Genomic DNA, 20,482 nt, shown 5'->3' with positions numbered 1-20,482 from the left:
AATTGGTTGATTCTGGGTATAGAAGGATTTTCTTATGAGGAGAGGGTGAATAGGCTTGTACTCATTGGAGTTTAGAAAAATGAGAGGCGTCCTTTGTTTTTAGACACTTTTAGTATGGAAGGGCAAAATGTGTCAGCACAGGCTTGGAGGGCTGAATGGCCTGTTCCTATGGTGTATTGTTTTTTGCTCTTTGACCTTACTGCAACCTAGATACGTAGAGTACTTGACTGGGTAGATGCAGAGAGATTTTTTTCCCCTTTTGGGAGAGTCCAGGATCAGATGGCATAATCTCAGAGTATTTAATATAGTGACAAGGAGAAATCTTATTCTCTCAGAGGAGAGTAAATTCTTTACGACAGAAGGATATTGACGCTGGATCATTGAGTGTATTCAAAGCTGAGATAGACAGATAAGGAATCGAGGGTTATGAGGAAAAGGCAAGAAAGTGGACCTGAGCATCCCCAGATTAATCATCATCATTATCAAATGGCAGAGCAGAGTTCATGGGACAAATAGTCCAATCCTGTTCATACGTCTGCTGGTCAATTAAAAAAAACATTCATGGTTCCTGTTCCTCTCATTGCTCTCTAACCAATGTCAATAAAGCACAGCTCAGCAGAACAGCAGTCATGAAATTGTTCTCAGATTCCTTTATGCGAAGTAGGCAAGGAATATGGGAGGTAATGGAGTACTGATACTAGAGCTGGACTGTTAATCCAGAGACCCAGGTAATGTTCTGAGGACCTGGATTTGAATCCTACCTCAGCAGATGGTGGAATTTGAATTCAATAAAAATCTGGAATTAAAAGTCTACTGATAAGCATTTGTCGGTTGTTGGAAAAACCAATCTGGTAATGTTCTTTTGGGAAGGAAACTGCCATCTTAGCTCATCTGGCCTACATGTGTTTCCAAAACCATAGCAATGTTGTTGACTCTTTACTGCCCTCTGGACAAATAGGGACGCTCAATAAATGCTGGCCTAGCTAGTGATGCCTAAATCCTGTGAATGAATAATCATAAACATATCCCATCTGACTTGAATCATCCTGTGTAGACTGCAAGGTTACAAGTAAGGAAGCTGCACTTCTGGCAATGTGGAACAGTACATAAAATTATCACTACAATATGTGATAAATGGCTGTAATGACCAACAAATGGCGTTGTACAACAGAGTGAAAATTAGAGCAGCCCACATATTATGTGACCAATTCCTGCAGTAAGATCAAACAAATTCCTCAGCATGAGAGCAAACATTTGTTAGCCTAAGAGCAACTCCACCTATACAAAGTGGCCTTCACATTAAGAGCAACTCCCTAACCCACCACCCTAAACTATGGATGGGAGAGTGCTATCATAGCTGAAAATGTGTTGCTGGAAAAGCGTAGCAGGTCAGGTAGCATTCAAGGACCAGGAGAATCGACGTTTCGGGCATGAGCCCTTCTTCAGAAAAGGGCTGAAGAAGGGCTCATGCCCGAAACGTCAATTCTCCTGCTCCTTGGATGTTGCCTGACCTGCTGCGCTTTGCCAGCAACACATTTTCAGTTCTGATCTCCAGCATGAGCAGTCCTCACTTTCTCCTCGAGTGCTATCATAAACAAGAATGAAAAACTGGGGAGTGCAACCTCCAATCAGTCATCTGTTGTTGTTTATATTGGTGGCTATCGGGATTTTCGACTCAGAAATTAGTCTAGTATTTTATTTGGGCTTTGATCAGGCACTGATTTAGATTTTATACGTCAAGTAAGTTTTCCAAGGATTGGCGTGTTCAGCAGTCAAAATGAAGCGGCAGCTATTGGGTCCATAAGGTACGTTCCTGTGTCAGGATTCTTTGTGGGAAAAGTGAAACAGGAATGCATTCTCCGATTAATAAGGAGCCTTCAGCTTCCAAAGTGTGTTCTGCAGCCGCTCAACCCTGCTTTACTGCAAACCCTGATATCATCGCCAGAACCTGAACAGCCTCATTCCCTCCTGCTAATCGTGCCTAATGTGACCTCCTTCCTCAACAGTATCAAGGCAACAATTTTTTTCTTAAAAAATCATGTAAAGTGTGCTTTTTCTTTTTGAAATATGCAAAATAAAAAATCTAGTGTTCTGAGCACATCATAGAAACAGAGAAAATAGGTGCAGGAGGAGGCCATTCAGCCCTTTGAGCCTGCTCCACCATTCATCATGATCATAGCTGAACATCCAACTCAGTACCCTGTTCCCATACCAATACCCTTCTGTACACGTTTCTCCCCATACCTTTTGATCCCTTTAGTCCTAAGAACTATATCCAAAATTTTCTTGAAAGTCTTCAGTGTTTTGGGCTCAACAGTTTCCACCGGTGAAACTATTCTCCCAACCTGCACTGTGCATTTAATGTTAACATGCCATAACTTCTACGCTGGTGCTTGTTTGGAGATAAGACTTAAATATCTGGATGTTTCTCATTCCTTTTGGCTTTATTTGCTTTAGTTCTACTGTTTTTTTGTTCCAGTTTTGTAATTAGATTCCCTACAGTATGGAAACAGGCCATTTGGCCAATAAGTCCACATCAACCCTTCATAGAGTAACCCACTTAGACACATTCCCTTACCCTATATTTACCCACGACTAATGTACCTAGCAGTATGGGCAATCTTAGCATGGCCAATTCGGCTGAACTGCACATCTTTGGACTGTGGGAGGAAACCCACACTGACATGGGGAGAATGTGCAAACTCCACACAAACAGTCGACCAAGGCAGGAATCAAACCCATAGTCCCTGGCACTGAAGCAGCAGTACTAACCACTGAGTCACCATGCTGCCCAAGTGTGTAACCAAGATGGGGCCACAGAATGGCGACTTTATACACTTTTCACTGCACACCTGTATTCTGATACTTGAGTACATGTGACAATAAAATCTAATTCTAATATAATCTCATTCTAAAATTATCTCTTTTGTTTTCTGCACGTACCAAGGGGATGTTCACATTGGTCACATTCTGTCTGTCCTGCAAGATATGCCCTCCTCTACCTCTGAGGAAGAGAGCACAATGGCTCGGAGGAAGCATTGGTAACACAGTTAGCCCAGGCAGGTGAGGATCATATGATGTCAGCACTTCACAGAAATGCACAAACAGATAGATGAGCAGCAGGCAGGTTTGTCGGCAGCACCAGGCAAACTGAAAACCAAGGCTGCAGTACTTGCAGTAAGTCTCCTCTGTGGACAGATGATGGGCTGCTGCCTTGGAGAGCCAGATCCAGCAGTCTCCATATCAGCTAGATATGCACACAGATCAGCTCCAAATCTCTAATCACTGGGGTTTAAGGTGAGAGCAGACCAAAGGGATCTGCACTTCACTCCAATTTCCCCTTACACAGAAAGACGTATTGGTTGGTGCTGGTAGGACCCAAAGGAGGAGAAACCACACAGAGGAGGAACCTCTCATTATGCTCCTGTGGTGTTTGAGGCCTTCAACCTCCACCTTCCCGGTCATTCTTATCCCTGTTGGAATTCAAGCTGAGGAAGGTGAACCTGTCTGTGGGCAAGGCACACTCTGGCCCTTTAATTAGAAATCCTGCTTGGGGGGGGGGGGTTCACGCCAATGTCAACAGGCACCAATATAGGGCAGATTCCCTCCACCCTGGCAGTGGGCCGTGGGACTGCACTGAGACATAGTGAGAAGGAAAGAAAAAAGATCTTCTGAGGGCACATAGTTGGCACAGGTAACAAGTTGCCGAACATAAGTTTTCACAGTTGTAAACATATATTCCCCTTTCATCACGTCTGTGCATTTGTGTGTGTGAGCCCATCTGACTGTTACTTTGGCAATTATGCTCTATTTATCCAGTGAGTCATATATTGTCAGGCATTTGTGGTGTTTATTCATTATCTTGTACAAGTGTACTGAACCTGGATTGGAGATGTGCCATGAGAGTGTGGAGAGGCCTGCACATGCTGAATGCCAGAGTCCAGTGGTGGTGTAGTGGACAGTGAAGAAAATTATTTCAGAGTACCAATGGGCTAAGGAGTGGCAGATAGAGTCTAATTTAGATAAATGTGAGGTGTTTCATTTTGGTAAAACAAATCAAGGCAGGACTTATAGAGATTTATAATATCAAGAGGGGCATGGATAGGGTGAATAACGAAGATCTTTTTCTCAGGGGAGGGGAGTCCAAAACTAGAGGATATAGGTTTAAGGTGGGAGGGGAAAGATATAAAAGAGATCTGAGGGACAACTTTTTTCGCAGGAGGGTGGTGTGTGTGTGTGTGCTTGTGTGTGGAATTAGCTGCTTAAAGTAGTGGTAGAGGCTGGTAAAATTACTACATTTATAAGGCATCTGGATGGGTACATGACGAGGAGGCTTTAGAGGACTGTGAACCAAATGGGACTAAATTAATTTAGGATATCTGGTCAGCGCAGACAATTTGGACTGAAGAGTGTTTCTGTGCTGAACAACTCTGCCTCTGAGAGTTAGGGATAGGAGTAGTGACTGCTGATGTCCAACATGGAGGTCTGGTGGAGTAAAGTGACCTGGGCCCACCAGGTGCTTGCTCTGACTTCTATGTTGGGAGTTCTTGATGTCTGGATTCCATCTAACATGGGAATCTGCATATTAGTGAGCAGATTAGGTCATAATGAGGGTGATAGAGAGTGTTAATCCCTGTTATAGGCCTCTTCACTGCTCACTAACATGAATATTGTCTCAACAGCCGAAATTTGATTGAAAAATATGGTTTGCTACTCCTGATGTAGAGAAATGCCTTACACAATACATTACACAATTTGCCGAAATTTCTCCTCATTAATCATATCATTTAGAACCTGGGAAGACTCTGTCCTATAACTCTATGATTATAAGAAATTTTTTGTCCTCAAAATTATTGCATTTTCTACATAGCAACAGCAGTTTTACGAAAAAAATGCTTCCTTGGCTGTGTATATATAGTGTTTTGGGGTATCCCGAAGTCAAATATAGTTTACATTTAATTTATTGCACTGATATAGGCCTTTCAGCCCATCTGGTCAATGTCCATGTTTATTTGAAATTTGTCTCATTTTATATTATCTCATCCTATCAACATTTTTTTTGTAGTTTTGAAAAATTCATTCATGAGGTGGCGGCATCATTGATTAGGTCAGCATCTATTGCCCACCCCTAATTGCCCAGAGTTAAGAGTCAACCACATTGCTGTGGGACTGGAGTCACATACAAGTCAGACCAGGTAAGATGTCAGATTTCCCACCCCAAACAATATTAGTGAACCAATAAGATTTTACAATGGTTTTGATTTTAAATACACAATCAACAGTACTTCAATGGTTGGCATTAGACCAACTTTTTATTGAATTTAAATTTCAGCATCTTCCATGGTGAGATACAAACCCTGGGATCTGGATTTCCAGGCCAGTGTCAATACCATGATGCCTCAATCTCCGAGGTTATTCCCTAACTTATCAAGCTTTGCAGTAAAGTTGTTTTTTTTAAAAATGCACCTTGCTATTAAGTAATTGTATACAATACTTGGTGTTCAGAATCTAGTTCTAAGTGACCCAAATTATTCCTTGAATTCTAATTTGTTAACACCTACATGTTGCACATAATTTGAACATTTACACTCAAGAACTTCTAGCAGTCATCTGATTTAAGAGATGACATCAGTGGGATGGGACATTTATACATTTCATACTTTTCACACAACAAATGCAGATAAAGTGCTCTCTATATAATAGTTATGGAGGTTAAACTGCTGTGTATAAATGGATGATTTGAAAATTGATATTATTATTTGCCTGTTGAAGTCATATTATTTGGATTCAGGACACCAGGGAATTAAATTTTTAATCTAAGGCTGGAAACCCTACACCTAGAACATTTCTGAGTACTACTCACGAGTTGTTATCATCAGTGATTCTTAAATGTAACTTGCTTTATTTATCCAATATAAGTTTGGTGCTTAATTAACAGTGCCAACAGCAGCTTGAGGCAGGATCCAGAAATTGTGAAAAGGTGAGTAGCAACCTTAACTGGGGTTGACAATTGCTAAGGAGATAGCTTGGGAGAGTTTACAGAGGGACCGCCTTAACACAGACAGGCAGGTGCAAGGTTCTCAGTTGCCTCTCTTGAGATGATAACTAAGGCAGTCACTGAAGCATGAGATATTGTTCTTAGCGCCCAGTAAGTAAATTCTAAACCCCCTCCTCACCCCTCCACCAAGACATCAAAGGGCTTAAATTGAGGTCTTACAAAAGTCAGAAGTAGAAGAATGACCAGGAGGACATGGATCCAATATTGCAAAATAGTTCAATGGATCGGTAAGATCTGGGGGAGTGAGTGGTAGCATCACCCTTTGACCAATCTCCAAATCTCAGCCACATATACACTGAGTAGAGTGAGGGCAAATAGTTTTCCCTTACATGGTCAAAGCAAGTCCTAGTTGAATTACTGCAGAGGTAATCATCCTCCCATATGGGATAAAACTGAGAAGGAGGCATTCCTGAAGAGCACATCACAAGTGAGCTAAAGGAAGAGAGTAGAGTCAGCTATGGGAAGTCTCCTTCAGAGCAACTTACAAACATCTCAACCAGGATCAGAAATAGGCCATTTGGCCGTTTGAGTCTGCTTCACACCTGACTGACCTGTTTGTGTTATAAATTCCACAGGTTGACAGAGGACAGATACATCCAGGCTTTGCTGAGAAAAGAGACTGCTCATAGAATCCCTACAGTGTAAAAACAGGCCCTTCGGCCCAACCAGTCCACACCAATCCCCCAAACAGTACCCCATCCAAACTCATTTCCCTACTTTATTACTCTACATTTACCCCTGACTAATGCAGCCAACCCACACTTCCCAGAACACTATGGCCAATTTCCCATAGCCAGTTCACCTAACCTGCATACCTTTGGATTGTGGGAGGAAACCAGAACACTGGAGGAAACATACAGACATAGAGAGTATTGCAAACTCCACACAGACAGTTGCTTGAGACTGGAATCGAACCCAGGGCCCTGGTGCTGTGAGGCAGCAGTGCTAACCGCTGAGCCACTGTGTTGCAAACATCCCAACTCAGACACTTTGGAACCCCACTCCAATTTGTTACTGCCTCTTTCATTCCATGGTCCTTGGCTCTTCCTGTAGATCCTGAGCCAGGTGAGTTCCTGAATGTTGGAGATCCTTCAGACACTGCAAAATGATTTACAGACAATTCAACTCATGCAGCATTCACTGTTTTTGCTTAAAATTTCTAGTATTTGCAGGATTTTGCTTTGATCTCCAAGTTTATATTGTCTTTCAATGTTCTTCCTTCTAAAATGCATTACCTCACACTTCTCTGCGTGGAATCCAATTTGTTACCCATCAACCCATCCCATCAACTTGTCTATGTCCTTTGGAATTCTACACTGCCTTCCTCAACTACTATCTTCAATTTTTATGTCACCTGCAAACTTTGAAACTGTCCTGCCCACCAAGATCTAGATCATCAATATGTATCAGGAAAAGAAAAGATCCCAATTCTGACACTTTAGAACTCCACTTTGTTACTGCTCCTTTCATTCCATGACCGTAACTTTCCCTACATCTTTCCTCACAGGTCTGTTGTATAGCAATGTCTTAAATGTCCCATGGAAGTTCATGTATACTGCATTAAAGGTGCAATCCTTATTGAGCCTTTCTGTCACCTCCTCAAAACACGTTAGCAAATTAGTCATGTACCATTTCCCCTTTAGGAATCCATGCTGACTCTTCCTAATTAACCCACCTTTTCCCTAATAACTCTATCCCAAATAATTGCTTCTAGAAGCCTCTCCATTACTGAAATTAAATTGACAAGATCTATAATTGCCAGCTTATCCTTGCAACTTTTCTTGAACAAGGCCGTAATGTTTGCAACTCTCCAGTCCTCTGGCACTTTCCCTAAACCGAGGGAATACTGAAATTTTTGATTAGTGCCCCTGTATGTTCCACTCTCGCTTCCTTCAATATCATTAGATACATCCTGGTGTCTTGTAATCTTGAAGTAAAGACAGTCTATCCAACACTTCTTCGTTTTTCAATTTTGAACCCTTCTGGGGACAGAGGAGGATGGATCCTCTATCACCATGGCATCGCCCACTTTGATAATTACAGATGCAGAGTATTCATTTAATACCTCAGGCATTTCTCCTGCCTCTATGTCTAAATCCCCATTTTCTTGTTTAATTAACCCCACTCGTCCTTTTGCCATTTTAAAAACTCATTTGTATGCCTTCAAAAGACTTTGGGACACCCCATAATGTTGGCTGCCAGTTTTTATTATAACTTTTCCTTGCATCTCTTATTTAATTTTTCCCTTCCCCATCGGTTCTGAATTGCCTTATGTACTTCACTTTTTCTTCTTTATCTTAATTGATATCTCCTTTGTCTTGCAGGAAGCTCCGGATTTGATTGTTCTAACTTTCCCCATTGAGGGAATATTACTGTTCAGTCACAGTTTCTCCCACCAACCTTGTTCCAATCTATCCTGCCCAGCTCTATTCTTGATCCATTGAATGTAGATTTCTGCAAATTGATATTTCCTATCCTGGACTGACTAATGACTCCACCATCATCTTGAACCTTACAACATTGATCACTGCCTCCGAGTTGTTCTCCTATTGACACAATCCACTTAGCCCACCGAATTTCCAAGAATCAGGCATTATAGTCATTCATTTCTTGGTGGTCTGGACACATATTGCTGCAGGAAATTCTCCAATCTGGGAATATTTGCCTCTCATAGCCCATCATACTTGCAGTAACTCAGTTTATTTTTGGGTATTTAAAGTTCTCCATGATAACTACTTTATAATATTGACATGTCATTGTAATTTTCTGTCAGATTTGTTCCTCTTTAGCATTCTCACTCATTGCTAGCTTATAGACATTATTGATGAAGAGCTTATGCCAGAAATGATGACTTTCCTGCTCCTCAGATGCTGTCTGACCTGCTGTGCTTTTTCCAGCACCACACTTATTGACTCTGACTCTCCAGCATCTGCAGCGTTCACTTTTTCCTGGCCTATAGACTACACCTAGCAACAATGCTGCACAATTTTTTGAGAGTTTGATGGAGAAGTCAATGTTTTGGGTGTAACCCTTCTTCATGTGGAACTGGAACATTGGCAGTTATTTGTACATTGTAAGGAGTCATTTGGGTAAGTTCCATTGTGGTGGACAGTTCTGTTACAAGACTTCAAACTAATTGCAACTTGGGAAGGAAATGTGAAGAATTTACTGGTAACTACAAACAATGAACAATATTAAAAGATGCTGTTTAACTCAGTTGGTCCAGGATGATGTTTATGCTCAACAATCCTCTGCCTGCCCATCCTCATCTAATCAGCATGAAGTTCAAAGAGCCAAAAGGCCAACATCTGCTCCACATGGTAGCCTGGAAATATTACATGTTGTATTAGATTTGAATATCTACAATTCCAAAGTGACTGGCATATATGAAAGCTAAAAGTAATTTATCTATGGAATGTTGGTTTTAAACGTCATCTGATTTTAAATTGATCCCAACTAAGAGTAATAACCTCATAGGGGTTGGGGTAAGGTTGATGATCCATGTGATCCGATAGGCTTTTATTCCCCAAGTTATGCTGAAATTGTCTACCCCACCTACTGTTTTATTGAACAAAAACAAAGTGCAATTTGCCGCTTCTTGAATCTTTCCTTCTGGTTAGTCTTCAGACATTAAACCTAAATCTACTTTTACTATTTATTTCCCAATTTATTTATACTCGCCTTTTGATTCAGTGGTGCCCTTTCACCTGGAACCTGGTCTTTATGTTTGTCCATATTTTTCTGTGCTTAAGTTGAAACATTTTGTGTTTGAAAGAGTTAACCTCACCTGGATTCTGTGCAATTTGTCAGAGGCTACAATCCGAACACCGTGACATGCTCATACATGCATGCATGCATCTGGAGCGCCAAAGTTAAGGAGTATTCTGGTCTGTTTCTTCCAATTCTATAAGGTTAGTTCACTCAGATTAGGGAAATGTCAGACTGACATAAGATCATTTGGTTTGAAATACTAACGATATTAGATAGATATGACATTAACTAATATATTGTGGCTGACATCCCTTTCATCGTGCAAATATGTTTCAGTTGATATTATAAAATATAGAAAGATGTGTATTTATATAGCATGGCAGCTTTGGATTTTTTAAAAAATGGTTTATAGCCAAATTAATGCTGTTATAATAAAGGAAGTACAGTAACAAATGTATTTCAGGCAAGGTCCCACAAACAACAATGTGATAATGTTCAAAGTAATCTTTTCAAAATATATATCTTTTAATATGTGAACTGAGGGATAAATAAAGGCTTGAATACTGGGGAGAGAACACAAAAATTATAAACTAGTATTCCATAGAAATCAGTGCTGCTGCCACTTCCATTCATAGAATCTCCATAGTGTGGAACCTATTAAAATTAGGAGTAGGAGAAATTAGTAGTATGACCCATCAAGCCTGCTCCACATTCAATACAATCATTGCTGAACTACTGCATCAATTTTCACTTTCCTGCCATATTCAACAATCTATTGATCTCAGTTTTGAATATACTCAATGACTTCCAAAGATTCACAACCCGCATGGAGAAATTTCTCCTCACCTTAATCCTAAATGACTGACCACCTATCATAAGTTATGAACCACTGGCAGGAGAAATAGTTTTTCGACAGCTACTCCCTTGAGGTTTCAGAAATTGATCAAAGACTCAACAAGATGACCTGTCATTCTTCTAAATTCCAGAATATAGACTCATACTACTCAATCCTGCCTAGTAGGATAGCCCTCACATTCCAGCAAACAATCTTTCAAATCTTCATTACATCTCCTTTAAGACTAGAATGTCAGCTCTTGGGTAAGTAGACCAAATTGAACAAAGCACTGCATTAATACTCTCACCAAAGCCCTATATAATTGCAGCATCCTAACTTAAATGTAACTTCTTTATCCTCATTTTCAAGACTTTGCCCCTCTCAAATCTCCAAAAAAATGTTCTATTGTGCATTCCTAATCATTATTTTAAGACACTTTTTTAAAACCTACTTCTTTGACCATGGTTTTGGTCTTCTATTGCCTTACATGGCTTGGTATTGTACTTTGTTTTACAATAATTCTGAGTCTTGGAATGTTTCATATCTTTAAAGATACAATCAAAATATAACTTGTAATTGCATGCCTTCCCTGGATGTTCACCTTCCAAGGTTTTGTACTAGGTTTACCAAATTCATCAACCTTTACTATTCTGTCACTGCTGACAGAAAATCCGCTTTTCCATTCTCATCGTACCAAATTGCATAAGTTCACATTTAACCACATTATACTCCATCGGCTACCTTTGCATCTAATCAATTAACAAATCAATATTCCTTTAATCCCTCTCACAGTTGACATTGTATCAGTAACAACTTTGGTGATATTACACTTGGTCCCCTCATTTGCAGCAATGATTCACATTTAGGAATCAAAATAAATTTTTTAAATTTCTAGATGACATTGAACTGGGTGTGATAACCAATACAAAAAGAAATGGGATAAATACAAGGGACATAATATATAGGTGATGTGAATACTGGACAGTATGAGGACTTAGTGTTATAGAGTCATACAGCACAAAAACAGACCCTTAAGTCCAACTTGTCCATGCTGAATCAGGTTTCCAAAGCTAAACTAGTCCCACTTATCTGCATTTGTCCCATATTCCTCTTGCCCTTTCCCATTAATGTAACTATCTAAGTGTCATTTAAAAATTGTAACTGTACCTGGATCTACAACTTCCTCTGTCAGTCATTCCACAGACAAACCACCCTCTGTGTGAAAGTTGCCCCTCAGCTCCCTTTTAAATCTTTCTCCTCTCATCTTAAAAATATGTCCCCTTGTTTTAAACTTCCCCACTCTAGGGAAAAGACCTTTGCTACTCACCTTATCAATACTCCTTATGATTTTATAAACCTTAATAATGTCTCCCTCAACCTCCTGCGCTCCAGTGGAAAAAGTCTCAGGCTAACCAGCCTCTCCTTATAACTCAAACTCTCCTATCCCAGCAACTTTCTGGTAAACCTTTTCTGAACCCTCTCCAATTTAATAATATCCTTCCTATAGCAGGATGACCAGAACTCCAAAAGTGGCTTCACCAACATCCTGTATAACGTCATCAACTCCCATACTCAATGGTCTCAGCACTGAAGGTAAGCATGCTGAATGCCTTCTTAACCACCCTGTCTACCTGCGACACATCTCTCAAAGATTTATGAACCTGATCCCCTAGGTTTCCCTGTTCAACAACATTACCCAGGGCCCTACCCTTATAAGTCCTGCCCCTGTTCATTTTTATCAAAATTGCATTTGAATTACTAAAATTTATCCAAATTTTATCCATTCGCTACTCCTCAGCCCATTGGCCCAATTGATCAAGATCCCTTTGAGTCTTAGGTAAGCTTCGTCACTGTCCACTATATCACCAATTTTGGCGTCATCAGCAAACTTACTAATGATGCTTCCTAAATTCCCATCCAAATCGTTCATCTAATGACAAACAACTGTGGACCCAGCACTGATCCAAGGCCTCTAGTCCTAAAAACAACCCTCTACCAACACTATCTATCTCCTACTGTCAAACTAATTTTGTTTCTGATTGCCAAGCTCACCCTGAATCCCTAACTTTATTAATCAGTTTACCATGTGCAGCCTTGTCAAGGTTTTACCAAAGTCCATGTACTCAACATCTACCATTCTACCCTCAGCTACCTTTTTGGTCACATCCTGAAAAAGCTCAATCAAGTTTGTGAGACACAATTTTCCACATCAAAGTTTACATCAAAGCACAAGGCCAGAAATCAGATTCTCACCATCGAGTTCAACTTTTACCATTAAATCCTCCCTCCTTATGAGATTACTTTCACACCAGCAGGTGAAAAGCCTATCAGTATCTGTTTTTGCATTTCATTAATTACCCCACTTGCCAAAATTAAGTTCCTGCAATTGAGATGCTCAGCAGTTCAGAAATTCAACTGTATAAACCAAATACACACCTGGTGACCTTTGTTGCCTCTACTAATGCCTTTGCAAAGCTCCTTCTATTTACTTTAATAACTGCAATAACTACAGTAGTTTCCTCCAAGTTGAGTAAGGCATGATGGATTTCTGTATAAATGCTCTACCCAATAGCAGCTAGATAATAATTACACTCTAGATATCCAGGGAACTGCCACAAATTTTACATCCTGGACCTCTCACAAGTGTCAGCCACCTGTAAGGCCCTCAGACTTCCAAGGAAGAATGCTGAGCAATAAGGGATACCCCCTCCATAAAATATTATCAAATTGCCACTGAGGAGAGGGACAATGCTGCCCATGCGCAAACAAGTCCATTGTGGAACAAAACATAGTTTTCCTGAAGGTGAGGCATTGATGCCTTGAACCAGTGCCATCTAATATACCCAGCCAAGGTATTGTCCCACATCATTGTAGTGACCTGTGTCTTTTACAATCTCAGTCATAAAGACAAGATCTGTGGCGTGAGAACTTGCAAAAATGAGATGAAATCTCTGAGGAGGAAGATGAGGGTCAAAGTTTGGAGATGGGCTAAGAGGGGTGTCATAGAGAGGAAAAAGTGAGGTCTGCAGATGCTGGAGTATCAGAGCTGAAAACGTGTTGCTGGAAAAGCGCAGCAGGTCAGGCAACATCCAAGGAACAGGAAATTCGACATTTCGGGCATAAGCCCTTCATCAGGACCTTCATCAGGTCATAGTGAGGAAGACAATTCAATAGTTTGCTAAGCCCTAGAGTCCAGATATAATATTATCACCAGCAACATCCAGTATGACTGACCTGTGCTGAGACTTTTTCTATTCCTGCTATGATTTCGTTTGTGCACTTGGATGCAGACTTTTGCTCACCGAATGGAACATTTCTCAAGGTTTGACTGGTTTTGGGTTTGATTGTTTACTTTTTCCTTTTAAACTATGAGTCTGATATTCTCACCTCCGTGAAAGATAAATTAGATGCACAAGCCTTCCTATGGACAGGCATTAGTGCTAAAGTACATGTGACAATGTCAGCACTTCCATTACCTCATTATCATGGAATGTCTGCATTAAAATTGTCCTTGGACAAAAGATGAGGCCCACTGAGAATGTGTATTGGATATAAGCAGGCAAGGAAAGAGTTAAGTTCTGAGTTTTGTGAAACAAAAGGCTCAGCTGAGCGTGACTCAGATCAGGTAAGAATTTACAGTTAAAATGGGGCGCTGGAGGCAAGGGTAATGGGTTAACCTGATGGAAAAGCCGTCATTATGTCGAGCCATTTAACAATATTGGAAATGTGTGGTACTGGGATTAGAGTCCCCTGGGGGGGTTTGGTTGAGGTTTGAGCGCTCTGTGTTTAATTGGGGTGCGGGTTTTCTGTGTTTAGTTGGGGTTCAGGTTCTCTGTTTAAGTGGGATTCGGGTTCTCTGTGTTTAAATAGGATTCGAGTCCCCGTGAGGAGTAAAGTGAGAAAGGGATTAATGTTCCCTAGTGGCAAAATTTGAGGCTCTGTGAGTCTTCGTTCTGACAGAAAAGTGGCTTGGATTGCAGTGCTATGAGGTCCGCTGCGAGGGCTTTTTCTTGTAATAAGTGTAATTTCAATGAGAGGATGCAAAAAAAAAGAGAAATGCTGAAATTAAGGTTGTACCAATATTTGGGTTGAAAAAGGAAAGTTTCAATGTAAATTATGCCATACTGAGAGTGTTTGAAGTTTAAATATGTTGGTTTGTTAAAATACTGGTTCAGAAAATCCTTTTAAGTAACTGTTTTGCCTTGTTTGAATCAGGATCTCAATTTAATGTGTTTTGTGGGCTATGTAATAGGGCAGATTTTGTTTTTACATTGAAATTGTACAACATTATGTCCGTTTTAAAATTATCAAACTTGTAACCTTAAAACAGATTGATTGGGTGCCTTGAGCCCCTGATTTGTTTCAAATTCTACAATGCCCATTTTTAAAAAAACAGTTGGGTCAGTGGTCATGCTTTAGCCAGATGTGAATATTGTATTACAAGAACTTTGCTGCTGTGTTTTTAATGCAGAGTGCTCACAAAAAGATTGCATTTTTAGTTTGATGTTTTGTTAAGATTTTCTAGAGAATATTAGAACTTGATGTTGAGCTGCTTAACTTCTGTTAATTATTGTTAAGACTTCATTGCCCTCCTTCATATTGCAAATTCAAAGAATCTCTACCAAAGTTGCCATGTAATTCCGACTGTTTTATTTGGGAAGTTTTATTTGGAGAACATATTTTAAAATATTCAACATTTGTTTTCCATGAATATTTGAGATTTAATTCTGAACTGAAACTGCCTCTTCAATTGCTAAAGCACAAGATACATTTTGTTGTTTTCTTGCTGTTCCAGACTTTTGAAATACTTTTACTGACAGCCTCCACATTTGCCAAGTATCAACTTGTTAAAAGAAAATAATTTTTGAATAACCTGAGTGGAGGCACCCGAGGGTTTGATTTTAGGACCACTGATTGTATTTATAATTGACTGAATTGTTTAGGTAGTACAATTTAGACGTTTATGGATTGTATAAAACTTGATAATGTCATAAATAGTGAACAGAGTATAAGACTACAAGAATTCAAAGAATGTTGAAATAGTTAGACACCATTTAGTGGGGTTAAATGTGTGACTGTCTTCTTACTGACAACACCTTGGCGAGGAAGGAATGAGAGAGGACATAGAAAGATACTTTCAGCAGCTAACATCTTCTCTAGACTTTCTCGATTCACAGGTAAAGCACTCCTTCGGACCACCGTCCACCCCTCCACAACCTGATCCAACAGATTCAATCAGCTTCCCATGAGCACAAAATGTGAAGAAATTAACAGCGGTGAAGAGGAGGCTGGTACACTTTTTGTCAGTGGCCTTCCTATGGACATTAAACTATATTAAACTACGTGAGCTTTATCTTGTCTTTCGATCATTTAAGGGATATGAAGGTTCACTAATCAAGCTAACATCACAACAGCCAGTTGGCTTTGTTACATTTGACAGCAGAGCGGGAGCAGAAGCAGCAAAGAATGCTGCATTCACCTAACTTGCAGTTGCAGCTGCTGCACTGCACACTCAGATGCACTAGTATCCTCCATCTGAAGCAATTCTGCAAGGACGGAAGTCTCATCAGTTTTGTGAAACATTTAACTGCCCTTATCAAAGAATTCAGATTTCTCTGTGGAGTGATGCAGAAGTATAGATTGAATTTTGCTTTCTGGTTGGACTTTACTAAAGGAGATTTTGGAGAACTGGTTCATTTCCACTCAACTTGGAGGGGGTGGAGTGGTCATTAAGGATTGTGGATTTAATAACTTTATTGGTGATTTGTTTTCCACATGGGAGGATTCTTCAAATTCTATTTACTGTAATGGACTAGTACTTTTTGTTGTTATAATCATTGTATGCTGTGTCAATACCTTGCTTAAATTCTGGCTGTTAGAGTCTTATCAAAGCTGGTAGTGTCATCTCGGTGGTTATAATAAAATGATAAAAGGAGGAAATGGGAATGTGCATAGGGTATAAGCAGGCAAAGAACGAGTTAAGTTCAGAGTTTTGTGAAACAAGAGGCTCAGCTGAGCATGACTCAGATCAGATAAGAACTTACAGTTACCCTTGGAGGCAAGGGTAATGGGTTAAAAAAGTGGAAAACAAATATCATGTAGAGCCATTGAACAATATTGGAAGCATTCAGTATGCAAGGTCAGCTAACAAGGGGAAAAGTATCCATTGTGTGAATCCAGTTAACAAGGTTAAGAACATTCATTGTATAATAGTAAAGGACTTGGTGTCTGCTATTGATACTCATTGATTGTAACGGTCACCCAATTAATTTGTATGCTGCCTTATCTGGATGCTCCTCCCTGTAAAATGACAATGTAATTCAGTAAGAAACTGCTCTTCCAGAGAAGACCAGGAATCCATGTCCCTGCGCAAATGGGCCAATGTTCGCTCTCCCTCCAGGGCCCAGAATAAAGATGAAGGAGGTAGAATTATACTGTGGCTCTCTGCATTCTGCTTCAACTGAGGGGGGAAATAGGACAACACCACCAGGAAGTTTACTTATGTCCCATACACCCTCACTATCCCCGAAGTGTTTCAAAATCCAAAGGGCCTTCCTTGTATTTTGGCAATGCCTGAACATTCTCACTAACAACACTTGCAATTCCATGGTTGCGAAATGTGAGTACACTCACTCCATTTGGTTCCAAAGTGATGCTACATTGATATTTCTGTTATCCATTTCTTTCCTTAAAAATGTTGTAGTTGGCTTTGAGAACATGTGTAAACAGATGACAGATTCAGCCATCCTATAAAGTATGTGTGGAGGTCTACTAATTTGACATCTCAGCCCTTGGCTCCTTTTTCATTATTCTTACTCTGGTGTCCCAAAAATCCATCTGTACTGCCTTGTCTGCAATCGCAATTTATGTGTGTGGTTCCCTGATGGATGAGGCTGTTTTCAGTCAGTCACTTTGCTGATTATGAGAGAGGAATTAGGATGTGTCAATTCAAATGTAGTGCATCTTTTTGCGATATGAAGAGACTCCACAGAACCTTCTCTGCTCTACTGAGACACTAAGATAACAATAAATGCTAAGACAGTGCAAATGAGGACGTATTTACAAAAGAGCTTAACTTGTACATCGACTGAACACTAATGTCACTGATGAGCTTTTAGAAGGATTTTTTTCCCCTCTTCATCCCACTACCTCTATATGTTGGCCTCCTCCCAAAGCTTAGGAGAAGGGACCTTGTTGACTTTGAGGGAATACACTGGCATTTTGGCTTAAAAGTCAATGGCTACTGACAGTGTTCTGTACAGATGTAGGCTCACCCTCTTTGGCCTCAGCTTCTGGAGGCAATGGGTCACTGACAAAGGGAGAGGAGAGGCAGGACACATCTGGATGTACTGAGATGGAGCTGTCAGGGTGCCTGTCTGTTGCTTCTGCTCCCTGTGTACACCGCTAGCAACATGGCTACCTCCCTGAGGATGTAGGGAATCTGGAAGGAGGTTGAGGTGCCTTGTAATCTGTTGGCTCGCCACATGCTACGTATCCATAGCTCAAGTAGCGGAGTGCAGGACTCAGTTCATATCTAACCACTGAGAGTTTTGCTGGATCTCAGTCACCAAGGTAGCTACCACACTTTTCAGGGAGGCTACCAAATGCTCATAGATGCTGAACTCTTAACAGACCTGAGTGTGTGGACAGATTCTTCGGTCTTTTGTTCTAGCCTTCGGAGTCCCTCCAGCACATCCGCCTGATGTTCTCCTGCAGGTTATCGCCAAATACAGATAACATTTACTGCATCAGGTTGGGCAGGTGCCTGGTCTCTAGTAGTTCTCAAAGTGTCATGGACTCAAATGTTTCTTCCTCGAATGGCTGTGGATACATGTCAATGATGTGTTCAGTAGTGTATGTCCCGTGGGTCTACTCCACTTAAATTAACACTTAGGTGACTGCCTCTGTCCTGTTGTAGGAAAATGCTTGCAGATACATCCCTTGCCTTCCTCCTCAGAGGTGGTACTGATGCAGAGGGTCTCAGGTTGTGGTCTCTTTTGATGTGTAGATTCCAGCATGGCTCTTGTGCCTGAGGAAAAGACAATAAATCATTAATCTGTGAAGATATTCCTCATATGGTGTGGTGACAGGGTTAAATGAAGGACGGGAGAAAGCTTGTGAGGTCAAACAGCCTTTTTCAGTTGTAGACCTTATGTAATTAACCTCTTCTTAATTATAATAACAACATGGGAACACTTACAAAGATCAAAGAGGAAAATGGGTTCCTGATTTAACATCTAATCTGAAAGCCAACACCTGAATGCATTGCTCCCTGTGTACTGGACTACGGTGAGAAGAATCATATTCCTGATGGAGGGCTTTTACCCAAAACGTCGATTTTTCTACTCCTCGGATGCTGCCTAATCTGCTGTACTTTTCCAGCACCACTCTAATCTAGACTCTCAACACCAGCATCTACAGTACTCACTTTCGCCTGAGAAGAATCATATGGCAACTACTGCAGGCTTACAACAATTATTATGGTAATTGTAATAAACCAAATATTGCACCACAACAAAGTGCAATTAAACAGCGAGTTTATGTGAATAACAGCTATTCTGCTAGTAGGTATTCAATTAGAACCTCACTAAAGACAAGTAAAGCACCACATGGCAACTAGCTATACAACATTTTAGAATTGTTATTTTGAAATGGTATTCAAAAATTTTTCTTTTAATTTTGTCCTTCTGCATTTTAAAAGATTCAAGGCAGCACGGTGGCTCCGTGGTTAACAGTGCTGCCTCAAAACACCAGGGAGAGGGGTTCAATTCAAGCCTTTGGCAACTATCTGTGTGGAGTTTTCACATTCTCCCAGTGTCTGCACCGGTTTCCTCCAGTTTCCTCCCACAGTCCAAAGATGTGCAGGTTAAGTCGATTGGTCGTGTTAAATTGCCTATAGTGTCCAGGGATGTGCAGGCTCGGTGGATTAGCCATGGGACAGGATAGGTCTTGGTGGGATGTTCTTCAGAGAGTTGGCGTGGGCACGATAAGCCAATGGTCTGCTTCCACACCATTGGAACTCTATCATTATGCTTTGCTCTAAGTTAACAACAGCAATCAAGCAATTATTCAACATTGTTCCACAGTCCAACCTTAATCTTGCATTTAAATAGCATATTTCATTATCATAGGACATCCCAAAAACTTTGCACCCTATGACGTCAATTTGAAGCATAGTTACTTTTGTAATGTAGGAAATATGGCAGCCATTTTTTTCTCACAGAAAGTCCCACAAACAGTAATGTGACAATGACTAGAAAATCTGTTCTTGTACTGTTGATTAAGGGATAAACATTTGTCAGAACACCAAGGAATAATTTCTTACCCTTTTGAGATCTGCACAAGAGTACTTCTGCATTTTAAAATATTCAAGGCAGCATAGCTCAGTGGTTAGCATTGCCACCTCACGGTACCAGAGATCCGGGTTTGATTCCCGCCTTGAGCGACCGTCTGTATGGAGTTTTCACATTTTCCCCGTGTCTGCGCGAGTTTCCTCCCACAGTCTAAAGATATGCAGCTTAGGTGAATTGGCCATGGTAAGTTGCCCATAGTGTTCAGGGATGTGTAGGCTAGGTGCACTAGTCAGGGGAAATATAGAGTAATAGGGGTAGGGGAATGGGTCTGGAGGGTTGGGGTGGACTTGGGCCAAATGATCTGTTTCCACACTCTAGGGATTCAATGAAATCGCATAACATCCCATCCTCCAATGCAACACTCCCTCAGAACTGACCTTGTGGGGTCAGTCTTTAAGTTTTTGAGCTCAAGTCCTAAAGGGAAACTTAAACCCACAGCTACCTGAGTTTGAGGCAAGAATGCTATCCCTTAGCCATAAATTGACTACTAGGTCCTAAAGAAGTCATAATGCCACCCAACAAATT

The sequence above is a fragment of the Hemiscyllium ocellatum genome, chromosome 7, assembly GCF_020745735.1.
Source record: "Hemiscyllium ocellatum isolate sHemOce1 chromosome 7, sHemOce1.pat.X.cur, whole genome shotgun sequence".
Lineage (NCBI taxonomy): Eukaryota > Metazoa > Chordata > Chondrichthyes > Orectolobiformes > Hemiscylliidae > Hemiscyllium > Hemiscyllium ocellatum.
The sequence above is the reverse complement of the archived record's forward strand: the minus strand, read 5'-3'. Positions refer to the sequence as shown.